The following is an 8172-nucleotide window of genomic DNA, read 5'->3' on the forward strand; positions in this document are numbered from 1 at the left end:
TTATTGGACCATTGAAGGAGACGGCCGACGAGAAGCGTTATGTCATCGTTGCCACTGAGTATCTGACCAGATGGGTTGAGGTTGATTCATTAAGCGACAAATCTGCTGACAGTGTTCATGCTTTTCTGATGGGACTGGTGTTTAGGTTCGGCGCAAGTAAGGTTCTCCTTCACGACCAAGGTCGCGAATTTTGTAACTCTTTGGTGAAGCAGTTGTGTGACATCCTTGATACAGACCAAGCAATGACAACTGCTTATCATCCACAAACGAACGGTTTGACAGAATGTTTCAATAAGACTATGATAACGCAGCTTATGAAGATTATCAACGACGAATGTGACGATTGGGACAAGTACCTGCAGCCCATTGCATTTGCCTACCGGACAAACCCACAAGCCTCAACGAAGATGTCACCTTTTGAACTCCTCTATGGTCAGAAGGCCCGATTACCTGTTGATCTGCAGACCCCCACTGACGCAGAGGACTCATCGCTGCCGTCACAACCTGACCCAGATACTGTCGCAACCCGGATTAAGCAGTTGGCTGATGCCATTCCACGTCGACGTGCTACTGCCCGAAGCAACATTGAAGCAGCCCAGGCCAAACAGAAGCAACGTTATGATATCAAGCACAGTGGTCCCATGCTTAAGGTAAACAGGAAGCAATGCATAATTGAAATTTGCAATCTAACTATGTAATCGTCAGTAAGTCATTGTGTTGAAATGGAAATCTCGCAACAGATCCGTCGTGAACGGATGAATATGAACAATTGAGTTATTGCAAATTATATAAATGAAATATAACATGTTTTAACATGTACATCGTGATGAGGTATCTGATTGGTTTGACATCTTGGGCATGCATACGGTAATCTTTCGACACATATTTACACAGATGGGTAACTAATTCTTTTTTTTTCTAGGTCGGCTATCAGGTTGCCTGTGTCAATCGTTGACGAGAGACACGGATGGGTGATAAGCTAGCAGCCCGCTTCCAGGGACCTTATGTCATCCACCAAGTCCTTGGCAAAGGATTGTATAATCTACAGAAGGGGTCTTCTGTTCTGAAGGAGAAGTACAACGCCGCGAACCTCAAGAGATGGTACAACGGAGAAAAAGCAGATGCCACCATCTCTTCCAGTATCCACCAGTCTGCGCCGACTCCTTCTGCAACATCTCCATCTGACTCACTGCCATCCTTGACATCTCCGAATCATGGACCGAGTTCACCATCCCAACCATTGGAACCATCCTCCCCAACGACATCACAACCATCCTCCTCATCAGTGCCTTCGGAAATGCGCCCGATCCTCACAAGAAGTGAATATCACAAACATTGAAGAACGAGAGATCCAGTTCATCCCGACGAATGCCTCGTGGCGAAGATTCAACTGCAAAAAACTGGATATTCCAAAATCACATGGTCGATGGCCAGTTTGAAAGCCAGGTGTCCTGGATGGCAGTCCCAAAAAATAGATCACATAGTTGGTGACGGAAACTGTCTCTTTCGGGCCATCTCCAAGGAGATTTGTGGAAGCGAATCCCAAAATGGTGTCATCAGATCGAAGGTCGTGGACATTCTCGCTGATGCTAAATATCGACATCACTTTGAAGGATACTCTGGACATCCTGATATGACCCATACCAGTATTTGCCATCCAGTGGTATGGAGAAAAACTCTGTCTGGGCAACAGATGTAGAAATAGTCACTGCTGCTTCCCTGTTGAATACAGCGATCACCATACACACTGAAGACAGGCGTGGCCAAAGAAGATGGATGAGATATGATCGCTTGTGTGTCGTCCCACCTGTGAGTGAAAGTGACTTTACATGCATGATTTACCTGACTAACTACCATGAACACTTTAATTGTGTTATTGACGTTTAAATTACGGAATCAGTGAAGCATGTGTGAGAATCAGGTTTGAATCATTTGGCAGATGCCAGATATACTTGCATGTACCTACATTAAGGCGAATTAAATAGAACCCATGGGTATCTGGGACATTGAGGCTTGTGAGAAACGTGTTTGTTTTTTTGTTCTAAAAACTACCATTTGCATTTTACACAAATGTTTGAAGGTGCAGTCTTTTGAGGAGGACTAAGTGATCGAGTAAATGTCGATCATTGTTTGGTATATTATGGTCAGTTTCCATAAGACCTTCGTAGAAAGTTTTTACCATGTAAAAACTTCTTTTTTTCTTCTTTTTTTTGTATACTGAATCGAGGCTCGTGAAAGAGCTAACATTTATTTCACAAACAAATCAACCAGACAAACAAAATATACAAAAAGAGGGAGCGGAAGACAAGATGGGGAGAGAAGGGGAAGCACACAACCACAACATTTGAGAGCAGGGAGAAGTGTGGGAGGGAGAGGGCTTGGGGGCAGGAGGCGTGGGAAGGGGAGGGGGAGGGAGCGGGGGGGGGGGATTGATTGACATCATTAATTTCTGTTAGTATAGTAATGGTGTGTGTATGTGTGTGTGTGTGTGTGTGTGTGTGTGTGTGTGTGTGTGTGTGTGTGTGTGTGTGTGTGTGTGTGTGTGTCACATCGAAATCATTACTGAATGTTGGCATCTATAATATATTAATTTCCAGCGTTCAGTACTTTGTATAATATAGATGCAGCCACATGAAAAAGTAAGTACACCCCATGTAAAATTTTGACTTTTTCAACAAATTTCAACATACAGCTATTTGATCTTCATTTCAACAATATTGATAGATAAAGGTGATATAATATAACAAATATCATGAAACATTTACATTTTGTAGTCCATTGTATAATTTAAATAAACATAAATGCAAATTTCGCATGTGGAAAAAGTAAGTACACCCTTCGCTCTAATAGGTAGGTGGTATTGCCCCCTTTGGCAGAAACAACCTCAAGTAGGCGTTTCTTATAACTGTCTACCAGTCTCTGACATCGACTGGGAGAAATTTTTGCCCCCTCCTCCATGCAGAATTCTTTCAGCTGTGCGATGTTTGAGGGGTTTCTTACATGCACAGCTCGTTTCAAATCCCCCCACAACATCTCGATGGGATTTAGATCCGGGCTTTGACTTGGCCATTCCAGAACCCTCCATTTCTTTATTTTCAGCCATTCCTTGGTGGATTTACTGGTATGTTTAGGGTCATTGTCATGTTGCAAGGTCCACCTTCGGTTGAGCTTCAACTTTCCGACAGTTGGCCTCACATTATCCTCAAGCTCCCTCTGGTACAATGAAGAATTCATCGTGGATTCTATGATGGTGAGCTGCCCAGGCCCTGATGCAGCAAAGCTGCCCCAAACCATAATATTTCCACCACCATGCTTTTCAGTTGGTATCAGGTTCTTGTGGTCAACTGCTATCTTTGGTTTTCGCCAAACATGTCTTCTGATACTGCGGCCAAATAGCACTACCTTTGACTCATCTGCCCAGAGCACATTGTTCCAGAAGTGCTGCTCTTTGCCTCGGTGTTCATTGGCAAACTTTAGTCTTGCCCTGATGTTCTTTCTGGACAGCAAAGGTTTCCTCCTGGCACACCTCCCATGTAGATCAAATTTGTGCAGCCTCCTTCTAATGGTAGACTCATGCACTTTGACATCAACACAGTGGCAAGAGCTACCTGTAAGTCCTGTGATGACATTCTGGGGTTCTTAGAGACTTATTTCAGCATCTTGCAGTCTGCTCCCGGGCTGAACTTGCTGTGGCGGCCTGGCCTGAACAAGTTGGCTGTTGTTTGGAATCTCCTCCACTTGTAGATGATCTCCCGGACAGTCGAATGATTGATTTCAAATTGTTTGGAGATCTTTTTAAATCCCTTCCCAGACTCGTAGGCATCTATAACCTTCTTTCTGAAGGCCTCAGAGAGCTCTTTTGATCTAGGCATGGGGATGCCGCACACTTCAACAACAAAGAGCAAACCAAAACTAAATGTCTGAGGTTTAAATAAGATAGATTCCTCCAAGATCCTCTCTAACGATGTTCTAATCATTTGCACCTGAGCTGGTGCTCCTGATTCGAATTTTAGGTATTTGAAGCAGTGATAAATGTAGGGGTGTACTTACTTTTTCCACATGCGAAATTTGCATTTATGTTTATTTAAATTATACAATGGACTACAAAATGTAAATGTTTCATGATATTTGTTATATTATATCACCTTTAACTATCAATATTGTTGAAATGAAGATCAAATAGCTGTATGTTGAAATATGTTGAAAAAGTCAAAACTTTACATGGGGTGTACTTACTTTTTCACATGAATGTAGATATCTGGGTATTAAGTTTGTCGAAATCGATGTCCTTTTCATTCAAGAGAATATGATCCACATTATGTTTGTGTGTGAAATATATACTTATGCATGAACTGATCAAATATTTATCAAAATATTCATCACACAATGTTTGTCGAAATATTCTGATCATGACGTGTGTGCATTATTCACTGGGACCATGTCAGTGCAGAGAGCTACAGATAGCTTCACTACTAATGAGGAATATTAACTCCTTTAGGAATGACTTGTTATGTTGAAGTGTTATTCTAGCCATGTGTGTGTGTGCCACATTTGTCATGCAAAATCAATTACAAGCTGTGACGCCATTTAAAATAAAATCACACAAATTATTACAGAGCACGGGAGAGTTGAAGTACATAAGATTGAACTTATAATCAAACTAATCTAATCACCTATTGAAGGTAAGTGCATTCATATCACCAATATTGTTATGTACGTCTTTTGTATCAGGGTAGATAGCAGATTACCGAGGGTTTTAGGGTTACGTTCGGGTCAGAAGGTTAAGAAAAGCGCACCCGGTAAAGTGCAATCATCCCCTTGTGTAGTAGTTTCATGCAACGTCCTACTCAATTTTGGACGCATTCAATCTATCATTTTGGACGAAATTCTAATTGACCTCAGACACTTATATTTTAAATGGCGAAGAACATACTTCCATATCACTGCATTTTTGTGCCCCAACCCACTACATTTGTGCTTAAATTTGAAAAACACACGTTATAAAATGTCCTAAACAGAGAATGGGCAATCTGACACCCAGAATGGGACGAACGATGCAATGAAGGAAGGATTTTAACATAGAAACGGAGGATAAAACATACATCTATTTCAAAATATATAGTGTTTGTACATGTCACATTTACATGAGTAACTGTTTTTTCCTTTTCTGTACATCGTATAAATACGTCCCGAGACCCTTCAAAACAATAATATCATTACTTGACATCATACTGTTGAAATTTTCAAATTAGTTACACTTGTATACAAGTACACCAATATATTTAACACGGATATCAGAATGAAACTTGCACATGAAAAGGACATGGAACTCTTGTTCAGTATTAAATACATCATGTATGGCATGGCAACACTGAGACACTCGAGCTTCAAATCGAATGTACTTATGTGACATGTACTTTAAAATTACTACATCTGAAACGAGCAATATGCTTTTTTTTTTCTTTTTTTTCTTTTTATGTATACATAATCGAGGCTCGTAAAAGAGCTAACATTTATCACACAAACAAATTAAACAGACAAACAAACAAAGTATATAAAAAGGGGAGCAGTAGACAAAATGGGGAGAGAAGGGGAAGCACATAAACACAACATTTGTGAGGGACATCGGGAATGTGTGGGAGGGAGAGGGCTGGGGGGAGACGGCGTGGGAAGGGGGAAGGGGGTGGAAGAATTATAAACACAAGGACACCAAGGACTTCCAGGAAAAGTTGGTATTTCAAAAAAGAGGATTTGGGGTGAAATTAGCGGGGGTAGAAAAGATCAAGGTTTTGGATGGGGCAAGATAAGAGATGGTGGTGAACAGCTGTTTTGAAGACCTGGAGGGAGGAGTGGGATTGAAGGGAGTGGGGGAGTTTGTTCCAGAGGCAGGAGAAAAGAGGCATGAAAGAGTAAAGGTGAGCAGAGAGTCATGATTTTGGCAGTTTAACAATAAGAGGGTTGCCGGCAGATCTTGTGTGACCTTCAGGAATATTTGGGGGACAGAGCACAGAGACATTCAGCTCCACCTCTGACATCAACTCATCCTGGGAATTCTTCCAAAGTAAATTGCTCTCTCTCATGCACAAATTTATCCCATCTCATCTTCAGGTGTCATACCCTTCCTCCCATCCATGGTACACAGAATCATGTGGTGAGGCTGTTGCCCAGAAACAACTTGCCTTCGTCTCATGGAAAGTAAATCCAACGGAAGGAAATCTCATTTCCTTTCACGAAGCCTGAAACAAGTGTGTGAACTCTCTTATCTGTCTCCCTCTTCCAAATCCTGGTGGAGTCTGGTCAAATCTGTTTCTGGTGTTTGTTCCCCCTCCATCCCCTCCCTTACCTCAAATGGCTACACAGCTGACTCCGCACGTGAAAAAGCTGAATGTCTCAACTCTGTGTTTGCCTCTAAATCTTGTGTCCCAAACCCATCCATCTCTGTACCCACCATACCCAGTCGTACTCAGCTGCTCCTGGACTGTGTCCTTTCCTCCTGACAAGGTGGAAAAGTTTCTGTCAACCCTCGACTCTGATTCTGCAACTGGACCTGACGGCATCAGCCCACGGGTTCTAAAATCCTGTTCTTCTGCTCTTTCACTCCCTCTCTCTGTTCTCTTCACCCGATGTTTTGCTCAAGGTCAACTGCCATCTACTTGGAAATTAGCCAACATCACCGCTTTACACAAGAAGGTGCAAAAACAGATCCTAGCAACTACAGACCAATCAGCCTTCTCCCAATTACCAGCAAAGTCATTGAATCCATCATTGCTTCAGATATGAAATCTTTCCTCTTCTCCAATGGCTTTATCTCTGATCATCAATTTGGTTTCAGACCAGGTCACTCTACTCTGGACATGCTGCTTCTGCTGTCTCAACAATGGATGGAGGTCCTCAATGCCAAACAGGAAATTAGAGCTGTCTCCCTCGACATATCACGTGCCTTCGTTATGGTCTGGCACCCCGCTCTGCCCACCAAACTCTCCTCCTTTGGTATCCATGGAAATCTCCACGCATGGCTGGCGGACTTCCTCTATAATCGTAGTCAACGTGTGGCCCTGAATGGGGTTCTCTCATCTCCTCTTCAGGCTGGAGTTCCCCAAGGCAGTGTTCTGGGCCCTGTGCTTTTTCTGGTCTTCATCAATGATCTCTCCGACTCTCTTGATAATCCTCTCTATCTCTTTGCTGATGAATCCACTCTCTGCCGCTCCATTCTTCCCTCAGATCGGCAGTCTGCAGCCTCCTCACTCTCTGCAGACCTGGACAAAATCACTGACTGGGCAAGCAAGCGGCACATGTCTTTCAATCCTGACAAATCTCACACTCTTACGATGTCTCTCCGAAAAGACCGACTGGGCAAACCCTCCCATCCACTTTCTGAATAATCCTCTCCAAGAAGTTCTGTCACTCAAGCTTTTGGGTCTCACTATTTGCCATGATCTTTCCTGGGAAAACCACATTTCAAATCTGGCCTCCAAAGCCAGTCGCCAACTGGGCATCCTCCGTCGTGCGAAGTCCTTCCTTGGCACACCTGAGCTCCTCAACACATACAAGGCTTTCATCCACAGCGCAATGGAATACTGCTCTCCCCTCTGGGCTGGTGCTCCTGCCTCATACCTAGCTCGTCTTCATGCTGTTGAAACCAAAGCGTTCAGAATCATTGGAATCTCCCGTGATGAAGCTACCTCCGAGGGCCTTTCACTTACTCACCACAGGCAGGTTGGTGGTCTTTCTGTCTTTTACCGACTCCTCTCCAGCCTTGCTCCTCCAGCTGTCCCTGGGCTCTGTCCCCCAAATATTCCTGAAGGTCGCACAAGATCTGCCTGCAACCCTCTTATGTTTAAACTGCCAAAATCAAAAGTCTCTGCTCACCTTCACTCTTTCATTCCTCTTTTCTCCCGCCTCTGGAACAAACTCCCCCACTCCCTTCAATCCCACTCCTCCCTCCAGGTCTTCAAAACAGCTGTTCACCACGATCTATCTTCCCCCTTCCAAAATCTTGATATTTTCTACCCCCGCTAATTTCACCCCAAATCCTCTTTTTTGAAATACCAACTTTTCCTGGAAGTCCTTGGTGTCCTTGTGTTTATAATTCTCCCACCCTCTCCCCCCTTCCCACGCCGCCTCCCCCGTGGTGGAGATGGGAGACCAGTCCAGATGATGCTTGAAGACCGT

Source organism: Myxine glutinosa, chromosome 5, assembly GCF_964187855.1.
Source record: "Myxine glutinosa chromosome 5, kmMyxGlut1.1, whole genome shotgun sequence".
Taxonomy (NCBI): Eukaryota; Metazoa; Chordata; class Myxini; order Myxiniformes; family Myxinidae; genus Myxine; species Myxine glutinosa.